Raw genomic sequence first — 14,441 nt, forward strand, 5'->3', positions numbered from 1 at the left:
TACAACCCAGCCAAATGATGAAATTAATGTCTAATAGAGTAAGGGAGGGAGGAGCAGATGACCTAACTGCCAGTTACAGCAACCTCTAAACGGCCCCATTGCATTCACTAATGAGCACTCACTCACTCACAAATTACACAACAAAAGAAGGCGGTGAGAAGATAAGAAGCTTGGACTTGTTATTGCTTACCCTTAGAGCAGGGGTTCTCAATTATTATGTTTTCTTGAATACAAGGGTATTCAAGAGTCACACTGCATGCTGAGCACAACAAAGTCATACATGTTAGCAGGTCTGCACCACCATGACGGTTCACCCCCCCAAGGGGGGGTTCCCTACCCGAAATTTGAGAAGCATTGCCTCAGAGGCACATGGCCCACCCTATTAAATTAGACTAGCCACACAGGAAACCATCTCATACCTACATACATTGTAATGCACCTCATTTATACATTTAAAACGTCTACATTTGTTTGTTTATGTAATTTGCAGGTATGCAATATTGTGTCACTGTATCTGAGGAATATGTAATAGTTGGCAAAACAAATGATCATTAAACTAATGATAACGGTACTTGACCTCATGGCTTAGAACAGCTTGGTGGATCAAATCAAATAAGAGCTGGCTGGATAAATACACTGATTATCTTCATTCATTCAGCCCTTTATCACGACAAATATGTGATATATCCATATCAGATTTGTGAAAATGTTATTCTGATTACTTCTGCTTTGGTGTGTCTATGTGCATTATATATACAGTACATAATGTATAGTGACACTATTCTTACATACATTATATGGAAACTGGCATATGGGGACTGTGTTAGGGACAAGGTGTGCTTACATACATGGTATTGAGACGACTGTGTTCTGACATACGATGAGACAATGTGTGCTCATGGTATATCAATGCATCACGACAATATGTGCTTACACAAAGAATATGAGGACAATGTTTTCTTACATAGAGACATTATGTGCTTACATGCATAGTGTATGAGGACAGTATGTTCTTACATCACGACAAGGCGAGCTTACATACATGGTGCACAAGGTGCTATGTGGCTACATGCATAGTATACTCTGCGCTAAGTGATGTGCGAACTAAAGTTGATCACTGTTAGAATCCAGCAGAGCTTCCTTTATTGTATTTAATCGATACTCACTAAGGCTAGCATCCAGGGTTTGACGTTTCTAAGCTTTATTTATCTTGGATATACTGGAGAGTCGTGGCTCCAAATGACTTTTCCCAACTTTTCATATTGCATGTGTGCATTTGGGGTCAGTGTTGTAGTGCTCGTAGCAATATATTAGCTGTTTCATTTCCCTAAAGCACAATTAATGATTTTTCAGGCCACGAGCAAGGATTAGACATCAGAGAGCAGACAACCTGTGATAACCACCTTATCTCGTACACAGCGCCTTGTCAATAAACTCTATTGGCATATTTTCATTGATCAGATGAGGCCACAGTGTCCTGATAACAAGGTCTGCTACGGACACTATGGATTTCAAGATGAGACAAACAAGGAGCTGCAAGGCATAAATGAGGACGTCCACGGTGAGGAAAAAAGATGTAGAAATGACGACTTATTCAAATGTGCTATTACTTGCGACGATGCGTGTACAGTATATTATTGTCTTGCAGCATGCCTTCTAGTCCGTTATGAAAAGTGAGTATGACGGCACCGGTGCTGACGGCATGGCCCTGAGCACCTGCTGACTGTCCTAGAAAAGCCAGAAAATACAATCTTGTCCTGAACTGGGGATATTCTATGGCCTCTTTATGAGAAGACAGGATGAATCTTTTTGTGTTGTTTCTTTTCAAGTCAGTTGAAGTGCACACCTTGTATTTTCTTGTCAACTGGAAGCAGACATTTATTTATTGTTGCTTTTCGTTTAGCAACTTTTCTTCTGGTATGCACTTTTAAGGCTCCTGTGTAGTGTGGCAAATGGTAAAGATGTTTGACATATTGTTGTCAGCATTGTATTTAGTTTCTGGCCCTTCAGTGGGAACTTAACAGACTTAATTCACCTCTTAATACCAATACTGTTATGTAGGGGTGTAAGAAAATATTGTATATTAAAAAGTATGATACCAATATTTTTAGGTATTTATCATAGACTGTATATGGTATTTATTCAAGTGCAGACAAAGCAAAGGTTCATTTCTGATTTTAATTTAAACCTCCGATCGTTAGGTGGCAGCACTTACGTAGTCAAATGGGCAATTAGGCAAAAAACATTGCAGAATGCGAGCACATAACATCGGCCCCTGCGGCGTACAAGGCTGAAGTGTGGACACATTTTGGATTTCTACACAAAGTCGGGTGTGCAGACATTGACAAAACCCATGCCGTTTGTAAAATGTGTCGTGCCCAAATAAAATGTGTTGGGAAAACACGACGAATCTGCGGGTCCACTTAGCGAGACACCATGAGGACCTGCCGCTAGCAAGCAATGCGAAGGTCCTTTTTTATACTACAAAAGTAGTACTGTGATATTGCAGGTATTTTATTTTTCAAATTGATATCACTATTTTAATTAAATAATGGTTATTTCAAGCATCCTAAAAAGACCTTTTACTGATGTTAGTTACTTTGTTCCACAAAAATACTGTTCTGATGGTGGATAAGTCAGGGACTGTATACTCTGCATTTTTTCAAAGCTAATAGAATGTGAACATTTGAGCAGGATCTTGAGACATAATTTAATTTATTTGTTTTTTATGTTTTTTTTTTTCTAAATTTAAAGCTGGATGTTAAAGCTTTATTTTTCCAAATGCTGATACTTTAAGTTTTTACAGAGGAAACTTTGTGATACAGCATAACATACTGTTCGCATATTGCTGGTGTAATTCAGTTTTTCCAGGAAATAATAACTACAAGAAAAAACAAAAAAATATTATGAGCCTAGTATTGTGATACGTATCGTATCGCCAGATTCTTGCCAATACACACCCCTACTGTTATGTCACACAATAATATCCTAAACACAGTGTAACATGCCATGGGCATTGACATTGTAGTGCTGTTGAGGAGGTGTAGGCTGCAACCATGCCAAAATAACATCAGCAAAACTTAGCTATTCTCCCAACAAGCAGGTTGGGCATAGGTATCTATTAGATTGGAGACCATTATTTCATAAAATATTGCCTTTTCAGTAGGTTTACTGTCACAAAATATAAGGGCATAAACAATGTCACATTTATTCGCAATGTTGAAATGTTTAGCAGCTTTTTGTCACGGCTGTGCATGTCTTTGTTGCGGTGCGACCCCAGGATGCAGAGAGCAGGACCAAATAGCAGGTAAATAATATTTATTTTTGCTGTAATAGCAGCGGCAGAAAAGGCAACTTGACTTGCTGGCGGACAAACGATAATAATCCCACACCGGGAGAGGCACACACCTGAACTAAATAGCCAAATACAAATTAGGGACAGGTGTGGATGAGAGAGGCAACCAAGGAAGACAGGAAGTGAAATACAAAATAAGAGTCCACAAAAGGGAAACCATAGCCCAGACAGAGAACATAAACAACTGTCACACACAAACCCGCACAGGGCGTGACAGTACACCCCCCTCAAGGACGGATCCCAGACGTCCGAAACAGTTCAGAGGGAAGGGTGGTGGGGGGACCGGAGGTGGGTCGCCGACGGGACCCTTCAGGGGGCCGGCCGGGGCGGCAGGCCCGGCGGAGCCAGCAAGACCCCTCCACGTGATGGAGGGAATGGTTGGGTCGGTAAACACCCTCCGGCCAAGGTAAGGTAGGTGTCCTCAGGGGGGCGCCCTGGGTGCAAAACCAGGGCTCCGGCCGAAAGTCTAGAGGCCGTCCGGCCCCGACGCGGAGACGGCAAAGAAGCAGGCGTCCGGTCCCGACGCGAAGAAGCAGGCGTCCGGTCCCGACGCGAAGAAGCAGGCGTCCGGTCCCGACGCGAAGAAGCAGGCGTCCGGTCCCGACGCGAAGAAGCAGGCGTCCGGTCCCGACGCGAAGAAGCAGGCGTCCGGTCCCGACGCGAAGAAGCAGGCGTCCGGTCCCGACGCGAAGAAGCAGGCGTCCGGTCCCGACGCGAAGAAGCAGGCGTCCGGTCCCGACGCGCCGACGGCGAAGCAGCAGACGTCCGACCCTGACGCGCCGACGGCGAAGCAGCAGACGTCCGACCCTGACGCGCCGACGGCGAAGCAGCAGACGTCCGACCCTGACGCGCCGACGGCGAAGCAGCAGGCGTCCGACCCTGACGCGCCGACGGCGAAGCAGCAGGCGTCGTCCCTGCCAGAGCCTGTCCATCTGCTCCAGCAAGCCCTGCTGCTCGTCCTGCAGGTGGAGTGGGCTGTGCCTCCTCACTCCCCTAGCAGGTGGCGCCATCCTCCCCTTCCATCGGCGGGCTGGGCTGTGCTTCCACCGTAGCCCAGCAGGTGGTACTAGCCCCCCCTCTCGAAGGCGGATCCCAGACGCCGTAATCCGAGGGAGCCGAAACCAGGGCAGGGAGGAGGGAGGCTTGGAGGAGGGTCACTGGCTCCTCCAGGTCAGCAGTCCTGGCCACAGCCACTTGTTCGGGCCTGAAGCTGCGCGGCTTGGGCACGGGCGGGATCAGGGACGCCGCGCAGCTTGGCATGGGAGCCGGGTCTTGAGAACCCCTCGGGCTGCGCGGCTTGGGCATGGGCGGAATCCGAGACACCTGAAGGGTGTCGGGCCTGAAGCTGCGCGGCTTGGGAACTGGCGGAATCTGTGAGGCCACGCAGCTTGGCACGGGAGCCGGGTCTTGGAACCCCCTGGGGCTGCGTGGCTTGGGAACTGGAGGAATCTGTGAAGCCACGCAGCTTGGCACGGGAGCCGGGTCTAGCGAACATCTGGGGCTGCGTGGCTTGGGAACTGGAGGAAACTGTGAGGCCACGCAGCTTGGCACGGGAGCCGGGTCTTGGAAACCCCAGGGGCTGCGTGGCTTGGGAACTGGAAGAATCCGGGGAGCCTCGCCACTTGCCACGGGAGCCGTCAGGGAACGCCCGACGGGCTGTGACTCGGCAACAGCGAGAGGGTAGTGCTGTGCAGTGGCGTGACATGGCGAGGCGGAAGAGGGCGGCCATACCTCTTGGCGACGTGCCATGCGCCGGCGACGCCGCCGCGTCGGAGGGTGTGCAGCGGGTACCGGGAACACCGACGCCATGGGCACTAGGGTGCCGTCCGGCCCCCACACCATGGTCTCTAGTTCCTCTGGGGTGTACCTGGCACACTCCTGCTCCATCGCCTTAAAAAACTGCCGGGTCCATTCGTCGAACTCCGCGAAGTCGTCGTCGGATTCGTCGACACCGGCAGGGCATGAGGGCGGGTGCACCTTCGCTTGGAGTGGAGGGGAGGACGAGCTTGGCTTCGCTCTGTGGCGCCGCGGCTTGCGTCGGCGTCGCGGAGGCTTTGGCGTGTCCTCGGCGGGTCCGGGATACAGCCACGCCGTAGCGACGAACGTGTCGTCCGGACCGCGCACCAAGTCCTCCATCTCCCACGGCGGTATCGCCATCTCTTCATCCTCCATGGCCTTGAGGAGCTGCCAGGTCCGAAAGTCGCTCTCCGCGAGGTCGTCGTCATATGGTGGGATTATTCTGTCACGGCTGTGCATGTCTTTGTTGCGGTGCGACCCCAGGATGCAGAGAGCAGGACCAAATAGCAGGTAAATAATATTTATTTTTGCTGTAATAGCAGCGGCAGAAACGATAATAATCCCACACCGGGAGAGGCACACACCTGAACTAAATAGCCAAATACAAATTAGGGACAGGTGTGGATGAGAGAGGCAACCAAGGAAGACAGGAAGTGAAATACAAAATAAGAGTCCACAAAAGGGAAACCATAGCCCAGACAGAGAACATAAACAACTGTCACACACAAACCCGCACAGGGCGTGACACTTTTAACAGTACAGCAGCACTTCCTGTATAAATTTTGCTAAAATGTCAGCTTTACAAGCTGCCATGCCTGCTGTGTAGTCTGTGTTGTGGTAAAGACACATGGCATTATCAGTCAAAGGCATACTAACTATAGATTTGAGGTCCATTTTATACCATTTTATTTTACCATTTTATTTGCATGTTTATTTGCCTTAAGGCAAGGCAACTATTTGATGATGGTGTTTTTTTTTTATTTAGTATCACAAAAGTGCATAAAGGATGCCACCTATTTCTGTGTATATTCGTTCAGCAGCAACACAACCGAATGAGATCTTTATGTCACTGCATCCATCTTTGAAAGGAAACCAATTTGCATCAGCGTGCACAACAACAGAGGGAGATGAATCCACAACAATAGAGAGCATGGTTTTGAGACCTTGAGAAGAGCTGCTAGCATTATGCGATGTGTGCTCGCTGGAGAGTGAGGGAGGGAGAACAGCGTGACCGTTAAAGAAAATACAGGGGGCGGCCATTGTAATGTGAATTCAATGTCTACAAAATTGTTTTTGTATGTTTGTGTGTTGCTTAATTTCAGTGCGAAGTAAATGCAGACGCAGCCACCTGCAAGCAGGGCTTGAAGATGATATTGTGGCTTACACACCATATCATAATAATAATAATAATCATGAATTATACAGTATATTACAATATATAACATGATGACAAGCCGTGGTACAACAAAATTGTACGTAATAATTATAATGAAAACAACAGCACTTTTTGTACAGGAATCAAGGAAATTAATTCAATATGAATTTTAGCTATGATCAAGGAAACCATGGGAGTTGCTATATATACAGCTCTTAAATTAAACTCTTATGAGCTATTTTTGGGCTGCACGACAGTGGAGTGGGTAGACCTCACAGCTAGGAGACCCGAGTTCAATCCCACCCTCGGCCATCTCTATGTGGAGTTTGTATGTTCTCCCCATGCATGTGTGAGTTTTCTCCGGGTACTCCGGTTTCCTCCCACATTCCAAAAACATGCTAATTAATTGGTGACTCCAAATTGTCCATAGGTATGAATGTGAGTGTGAATGGTTGTTTGTCTATATGTGCCCTGTGATTGGCTGGCGACCAGTCCTGGGTGTACCCCGCCTCTCGCCCGAAGACAGCTGGGATAGGCTCCAGCAACCCCGTGACCCTCATGAGGATAAGCGGTAGAAAATGAATGAATTAATGAATGAATGAGCTATTTTTGTGATCATCATTATATTTGTCCAAACAAATGTATCTTTAGTTGAACCAGGCGTTAAAATGGATCAATAAACTGTAGAAACAAGGGTGGTTTGTTCATCTAACGCACACAGAACAATAAACAACTTCATGCTGTCGACCACCTTTCTTCTGCACTGTACTTAGAGCTTCGAGCACATTACGTTACAGTGTTTGCCGCTAGTGTATTCAAGCCTTTTTACATTTTTGTTCCTGTACCCCCTACGGCAGTCTGCACACCCCAAGGGGCTAAAGGATACTCAACCCTATTTGTGTGTAGGTGTATTTCCTCACGTCAATTAGCGCTAATGGCGCCCTATGCCAAGCAGCTTGGGAGCGCTGGAAGTGGTTCAAGTGAGGGAGATGTTTTCAGATTATTTTTATTCTTTCATTGCGGTCATGTGATTCTTGGAGTAAGAATTGATACGGCCTCTGAAAGCTTTTTACAGTAATGGCGAAATGTAGGGCTCTAATCGTCCCGGCATTAACTCCATGGCAACAGAAACCCCACATACTGTATATGGTGGAAAGACAATACGAGTGGGCTATAATTGAGATCAGTGGCAGGGAAAGTAGTTTTCCCTAGATGGAGCATATCATCTGAAGTAAAAGACTAGTTTGTGGTCTACTGAGGAGAGCGAGTTCTCCCCCAAAGGAGCTTATTATCCACATATAGACACATCACTTCCCTTCAACGACATGGAGGACTGGCTACGCTAGAGCTCACACATGCACAGTCAGTGAAAGCAGACTCACTACAGAGTTGTCAGCACCCTGCTAATCTAAGATGATGAAGTGTCGATGGCAGTGTGGTGTGGGTGTGTGGTACAGTACACCAGTGTGTTCATAGTTCTCTATGTGAGTCTTGGTACATTTTGTAAGGGCTGTTTTCCAGGATGTTTTCCATGTCGGTTCAAATAGACCTCAAACGACTTCCGCTGGAATGTCAGATGCAGACTTTTATAGCTTCTCCCGGAAAGGATGTTTGGACTAGTGACCTTGATAGTGACCTCTGCAGCAAGGACGAAGCAGGTTCTTTTCTAAGTCGGTCGCTGAAAATGATTTTCCCATATGGATAGTTACAATCCATTCAAGATGCCCTTGGTTTGTGTTTCCTGCAAAAATCTCCCTCATTTAGACTTTTTCACATTGACTGCGCACATTTCAGCCAAATCTCCTCTGGACGGAAAACAGGATCTCCTATTACCCACGTAAGGTGTGGGAATATTCGGTGTAAATAATGGTAATGAATAGGATTTATTCATAGTTGTTAGGAGGAAACTATCCAGGGTAACAATGGAATGCACCAAGGACTGGCTTTAAACAGTATTTGGAACAAATGTGCATATAAACAAAGCCAGTCATGGAAACTTTGCTGGAGCGTTTTGTTTATCATTGTTTTGCTCCTTTAAATGTATTCATTTATTTTTTTAAACTATTGTGGATACAAGTTAGTTTTCATGGGTTATGCCTTGGACTTGGCTTTAATGACTTGGCTTCAGTGTAGAAGGCATGGGTCAAGACCAGAGAGTATCTCTTATGTTCTTATGTTTGAGAACTTTGCTTGGGTTCTGGGAAGACACATGTTTGAGAACAAGGATCCAGTCTTGTCTATAGAGTCTTGGCTTGCCCTAAAACAAGGGGCTCAGTCTATAAGAACTTGACTTGGCTTCCAGTTTGAGACAAGGAATTTAATCTGTAAGGACATTACTTTTAAAGACTTTTCAATGGTTCTTGGAGGAAACAGAGGTTGAAAGCCAGGGGTTGGCTTGGGGAGTCCTTGAAACCAGTTGTTACATATTTTACTTTGGGTACTTGGCTTACCATCTGGAAGGACACAGGCAAGACTGAGGGTTCAGTCTTTAAAAACCTGACTGGAAGGACTTGGCTTGCAGCCTTGAATGACACATGTTTTGAAATGAGAGGTTCAGTTTTGAAGGACGGAGGATTAAGACCAATTGTTCAGTATGTAAGAATTTGACCTCACTTACTTTTTTGGAATTCTGTGAAGAAACCAGTTTGAGATAAAGGGGTCATTCTGAAGAACTCATTATATGGCCTTGATCCACACAGATTTAAGACAAGGTATTCAGTCCAACTCTTCTTTAAGGACTTAACTAGCTGTCTTAAAGGACATGGGTTTAAAACCAAAAGTTCACTCAGTCTGAAATAATTTGAAGTTAAGGACTTTTCTTGGTTCTGGTAGGAAACATGTTTGAGACCAATGGCCCAGCCTTGAAGAACTAGTTTTAACAGATTTGATTTGTGGCCCAGAATAATACGCGTTTGTGGCCAGGGTTTCAGTCTGCAAGGACTTGACTCCTAAATACTTGGCTTGGACAATCCTTGAAACCAGGGGATCAGTCTGTAAGAACTTTTCTGTACAATCTTACTTCAGGAACTGGACTGACACAGATTTGAGACCAGGAGTTCAGCTTTCAAGAACCTCAAATACTTGGCTTTTGGACTGGAAGAACAGTTTTGTAACTTTGGGTTGAGTCATTCCATTCCGTAATAATTTGGCTTGTGTTGTGAAGATATACAGGGTTGAGACCCATGGTTTAGTCTGTTAGAACTTAAATGACTTGGCTTGCAGTCTAGAAGGACAAATGTTTGAGATCAGGGGTCCAGTCTGGAAGAACTTGTCTGTACAAACTTACTTTGTGGACTGGAATGACACCGTTTGAGAACAGGAGTTGGGCTGTCAAGAAGCTTGTGTTGTGAAGGTACACAGGGGTGAGAGCGATGGTTTAGTCTGTTAGACATTCAATGATTTGGCTTGCATTTTAGAAGGACAAATGTTACAGATAAGGGGTTCAGTCTGGAAGAACTTTGGTAACTTGTGGATTGAAGGGACGCGTGATTCAGACCTGCGGTTCAATCGGTTAAAAACTTGATTTGGTTTGGGAAGTGTCAAGAGTTTGAGACCAGCTATGGACCCATTATGGAACAGTGAGGAAAGAAAAATGGTGTCCGTCCTCTGTCTTCACGTAGAAATCTTTCAGTTCTTACTGCTGCACACCACCTGTGAAGCTCAATAAGCAGGTGTAGAAAATGTATGAATGGACGATTCATGCCTCCTGCTGCACTACCCTTGATTTAGCAGCTCATTGAGCATAGGGAGTATGTTAAAGTAGCATTCTCCATTCTCCAAAGACCTTCACTGGTTCCCTCTTCTTGTGCTTAGAACGTCTCCAGTCTCCTCGGCTTAGTCGGACCATCAGTCTCAATTAAGCAACTCTCTCCACTTGTTTCACTGGAAATGCAGCGTATTTAATTGGTGCTGTCCCAGCACTACGGGGTTACCTCGCACTAAGCAGCACAATATAGAAATAAACGACGTAAAAGGCCCATTATCTAAGGTAGGGCATTTAAATCCTCACAGCTTTTGCGCCCATGATGATAATAAAAACAACGCGATGTGAATTTTTGGACTAAATCTGCAGTAATGGTGCACATAAAGTAAGGGTTGAAGACTAGGATTGGATGGACTGTTTGTGATTATAGCCCACACAGTCAGCTCAGCCTCACACATGTTAAAGCCATTCATTGCCAAAGTCGTACTGCTTTCCATCATGTGTCGTCATTTCGGTTTTTTAACGCCTTCCGATTAAAAAACAAGTTCTTTCATTTTATTGTGCAGTGAGCTCCATGGAGGTCTTTACTGCTTTCAATTAGGTGAACATAGCAATAAGAACCCTTCTTATTTTTATTACTGCCGTCTTATTTCACCAATTTAGTCATAGTAACACATAAAGTGTAATGTAAAAATCAAAGCTATGTAATGATGATACTTGTCCAGTGATGTAAGTCAGATCAATGATGTGCTTTAACCGGATTTTGCTCGGAAAAAAAAGATGTCTCAAGACCGAAGTGGAATATCATTTATGGTTATTACACTTTGTAAAGCACTTTTAAAACAGTACGTTAAAAGTGGAGTGCAGATACATCACCCAGACCTTCCCAGCTCAAAGGTAGAAGACTTAGTTATACAAATTAAGTCAGGCCAAGTAACATTTATTTTCCTCTTTTGTCACATTGCAGATAAATAATATGGTAAAAGTGCATTGCTTTCCAAGGGAGGAATAAGGGTAAAATCAATAAGACTATTAAAATTCAGGGAATGAGCATTATTTAGTGGCAGACATGAACATAAGTCATCCACCCTTTGGGACTGACGCCAGATGATATCACAGCGACTCTAGAGCATCAGCATTATAAAGCATCATGAGCTCATTTGGCTTGTGTTTTTTTTGTTGTTACGAGAGAGAAGGCAACTTTTCTCATTATTACATCTTCAATGTAAAATTTGCTTCCACGTAATCCACTTCACACATTACATTTACTTTCAATTCATGAGTACAGTTACAGTGCGACATGATGGAAAAAAACATGCGCACATTATACATGAAGTGAACCCCTCCCATTTCAAACACGGCTTAGTTATCTGTCTCCATTTCATAGAAGCATACCGGTTTTATCCTTGATGCATTCAGCCGAACCTGGGTTCGATTCTCCGCTTGGGCATTTGTGTGATGACGTAACTGCACAATTTAAGAAATCATGTTTGGTGTAGTTATAAGCCGTAAAACAACAGCCACAAGGGGGCAGAAGTGCTTTTAATAACACCTCGGCCTGCATCGTTCTTATGTAATAAAGCACTCCACAGGAAGGGAAGTCAAAAAGCATGGAGCTGTGTAGCATGCACAAGGTGAAGCATCGACGGGAATTTTTAATGCTTGTTCTGTACAGGAAAACTGTAAATAGCTCATGGTGTTATATTTGTAAATAAATTGTTATCCATGCACACACCCTCATCATGGAAAACATACTAAAAAATGCATAAACACAAGCGTAAACACGCCATGGTCCTCCATGGAAAAACGTGCCTTCACTTTTGTGAGTTCTTCAAGTTTGGAGTTTTGCTCTCACGTTATTGCACTTTACTTGTGGAATGTATTGCAGCCTTTTCGTGGAGGTGAGCACCTGCCCGTACAAAGCATATCTGACTGTACACATCCACACTGTCATCACTCTGTGCTAACCACACACACTTATAAGCCACATTCCAGGTGGGTCACTGAATTTAATATTCTGCTTCTGGTCGCTCGGGTCTCTTTTGTCCTTGACCCCCGGTGCTACTGGCGGTCACCTCTCACGGGGGGGCGGCCTGACTGGCATGTTTATACCTACACAGGACACACATAGGTCTCCTAGATAGTGCTAGGTAACAGCTACATTGGTCTCATTATTTAGTACCAGTTGTGAAAATTACACAATGGCTGAACTTTTTGTATAATTTTCTACAAAGTGAGATTGTAAATCCTTTCAACCAGGTAGTTAATAAACAAAATGCGTTGATATTTTATTGCTGTAGCATGCTGACATGACTAATTTGACATCAGGGCGGCATTTCTAGAGGTGCACAGCATAAACGTTGTGTAATGTAATTGTAGCTCACACACAAAACAGTGACGCTTGTCAAGGAAACATCTGTTCTTTCTGATCCCATCCTTGCATCCCAGGCCGTCAATGACTAAAATAGTTATACTCATGGAAAACAATACATTTTATGAAAGGTAATTGGATTATTGTGGCAACAACTCGCGGTGACTAAATGAATCACATTGTATTTAATAGTGCCGGATTGAATACCAAAATCAGGATGCTGACTCTTCTAACCTTTGATATTTTAGGACTCGGCCTCTGCGGGCTATAGTGGGGTTCTTGTCAAGCAGACCAAAATGTCATGATCAGCAAAATGGACATTCATGTATGAGTAGGGCACATGTTATCTGTGTATTTATACTATGGTAATGGTAATGGTTTTATTTCATTTGAACATGCATCAGATTACAATTGAATGCATCACATAATCAGTTCACAGTTCCACATGTCCAAAAGGAGTAGGAAGAAGCAAAGCTTATTAATTCCTACCCCTCCATCTGGTACTTTTACAATCAGTAACTGTTACATTTGTTCACTTCCTGCTTTCCTAATATAGTTCTAAGATTTTTTTTCTTTTTCTTTTTTTTTGTCACGTACCGAAGTTCGAGGTGATATGACCATCCAATGACATAATGGGTACCATAGTAACTGTCAATATAGTGATATGTATAGCACATCATGACTGGTTCAAGACTCTTCATCCTTGTATTTAGCAAACATCAACTGCTTGTATTGTTTCTTGAATTGGCTCATCGTTGTGCATTGTTTGAGGGTCTTACTCAATCCATTCCATAGTTTGATTCCACATACTGAAATGCTATGGCTTTTTAATGTAGTCCTAGCATATAAGTGTTTCAAATTTAGTAGGGCTGTCAAACATGTCAATGAGAATGACTTTGGTCACGCGCCACTTTGCGGTTCAAGCTTCATCGTATCAAAAACATATTAATGAATAAATAATGATATTTTATGCATATGGACACATTTTTAGCAAAATTGGGTACTTAAAACTGGCATTCAGAAGATGCATTCAAAGAAGCTGTGAATGTAGTATTCTACACTGGTAACTAAGTGACAGCAATGTTACTTTATTGCAGGTTTGCAGGGACAAAATCCCTACAAATAAGAACACAGGCTTCTGTTTAGCTTTAATCCATGCCAAGCTAAAACTCCTGTCAGCTAAGGAACACATTTATAGAACCAGTGTTATTTATTGGCCTTATTGTGTCTACTTTAATGGGTAATAATAAAAGTGCAAAGGTGAATGTAGGGGTGTTAGTTCATGTCCGGAGGGCTCTAATAATGTTACAATAGCTCTAACTATGAAAATATCCCATTTATAAACAAGGAATATAATTAAAGAAGTATAATTTAACAGCAAATGTAGCTCCGATATGTGAGGTGATGATGCGATACCTCAAGTAGAAGAAGAATAAATGTCTGTCCATAGCAGCCTAATTAGCTTGGCTTTCTTTTACTGCCACTTCAGAATAATGACATGACATAGTACCAACCACTCGGTTAATTGTAATTGTTACGGCTTAATTTGGACATTCCTATAATAGATCTCCAATTGCTTCTTCATGGAGCTATCAATTTAAAGATCCATGCTAATATATAATTATAAGACTATCCATTCAAGTAGATCATTTGAAGCGTTACACAGAAAGCGGGATTGCTGTGCATTACAAACGATGGCTTAGTTCATGATTAGGAATTTGTGGAACGTTATGACAAGGCTTAAGAGCCCCGATGAAAAGATGCTCTCAGTGTCAGTCGACTCGTGCATTAAATTTAATTGCTAATCTTACAGCTCATCTTTTATGAAGAGACACCGAGG

This window comes from Doryrhamphus excisus, linkage group LG3 (assembly GCF_037039965.1).
Source record: "Doryrhamphus excisus strain RoL-2023G ecotype Guam linkage group LG3, RoL_Dexc_Guam_v1.1, whole genome shotgun sequence".
Lineage (NCBI taxonomy): Eukaryota > Metazoa > Chordata > Actinopteri > Syngnathiformes > Syngnathidae > Doryrhamphus > Doryrhamphus excisus.